The sequence below is a fragment of the Arachis stenosperma genome, chromosome 2 (assembly GCF_014773155.1).
Source record: "Arachis stenosperma cultivar V10309 chromosome 2, arast.V10309.gnm1.PFL2, whole genome shotgun sequence".
In the NCBI taxonomy this organism is placed as follows: Eukaryota; Viridiplantae; Streptophyta; class Magnoliopsida; order Fabales; family Fabaceae; genus Arachis; species Arachis stenosperma.
In genome coordinates this window covers 54,100,937-54,102,359 of record NC_080378.1, presented here as the reverse complement: position 1 = coordinate 54,102,359, position 1,423 = coordinate 54,100,937, and the positions used below count along the sequence as shown (strand labels likewise).

Sequence of the window (1,423 nt, the reverse complement as noted above, 5' to 3'; positions counted from 1 at the left end):
GTACTGCTTGGTGCATTTTGCATTCCAGACAGACTTTGAGAAATCAAATTGACTTGTTGAGTCAATATCTTGTTCTGAGCCAGTATGGCATTCAGAGTATCAATCTCAAGAACTCCTTTCTTCTGATTTGTCCCATTGTTCACAGGATTCCTTTCAGAAGTGTACATGAATTGGTTATTTGCAACCATTTCAATCAGTTCCGGAGCTTCTGTAGGCGTCTTCTTCAGATGAAGAGATCCTCCAGCAGAGCTATCCAGAGACATCTTGGATAGTTCAGAGAGACCATCATAGAAATACCTATGATGCTCCATTCAGAAAGCATGTCTGAGGGACATTTTCTGATTAATTGTTTGTATCTTTCCCAAGCTTCATAGAGGGATTCTCCATCCTTCTGTCTGAAGGTTTGGACTTCCACTCTAAGCTTACTCCATTTTTGAGGTGGAAAGAACTTTGCCAAGAAGGCATTGACTAGCTTTTCCCAAGAGTCCAGGCTATCTTTAGGTTGTGAGTCCAACCATATTCTAGCTCTGTCTCTTACAGCAAAAGGGAATAGCATCAGTCTGTAGACCTCAGGGTCAACCCCATTAGTCTTGACTGTGTCACAGATTTGCAAGAACTCAGCTAAAAACTGATGAGGATCTTCCATTGGAAGTCCATGGAACTTGCAATTCTGTTGCATTAGAGAAACTAATTGAGGCTTAAGCTCAAAGTTGTTTGCTCCAATGGCAGGGATAGAGATGCTTCTCCCATAGAAGTCGGGAGTAGGTGCAGTGAAGTCACCCAGCACCTTCCTTGCATTGTTGGCATTGTTGTTGTTTTCGGCTGCCATGTGTTTTTCTTCTTTGAAGAATTCGGTCAGGTCCTCTAAAGAGAGTTGTGCTTTGGCTTCTCTTAGCTTTCTCTTCAAGGTCTTCTCAGGTTCAGGGTCAGCTTCAACAAGAATTCCTTTGTCTCTGCTCCTGCTCATAAGAAAGAGAAGGGAACAAGAAAATGTGGAATCTTCTATGTCACAGTATAGAGATTCCTTGAAGTGTCAGAGGAAAAGAAAAATAGAAGAAGGAGGTAGAAGAATTCGAACTTGATTAGATAGAGTTCGAATTGTGCATTAAGAAGGAGTAGTACTCCATAAATAGAAGGATGTGAGAAGGAGGGAAGAGGTTTTTCGAAAATTAATTAAAAAGATGTCAAAAACATTTTAAAAATTGATTGATAATTTTCGAAAATTCAAAGTGGAAAAGAAATCAAGTGATTTTTGAAAAAGATTTTGAATTTAGAAGTTAAAAAGATTTGATTGAAAACTATTTTGAAAAAGATGTGGTTGAGAAGATAGGATTGGTTTTAAAAAAATGTGATTGAGAAGATATGATTTGAAAACAATTTTAAAAGATTTGATTTTGAAAATTAGTAACTTGCCTAACAAGAA

The 1,423-nt window shown here is 38.0% G+C and overlaps 1 non-coding gene across 1 annotated transcript; it reads left to right on the top strand.

Moving 5' to 3' along the window:
- Positions 1-316: 316 nt before the first annotated feature.
- On the top strand, positions 317-424 carry LOC130963875 (small nucleolar RNA R71). The gene has a single exon (XR_009079992.1). It is a non-coding gene; the product is annotated as a small nucleolar RNA R71 (small nucleolar RNA).
- The last annotated feature ends 999 nt before the right edge of the window (positions 425-1,423 follow it).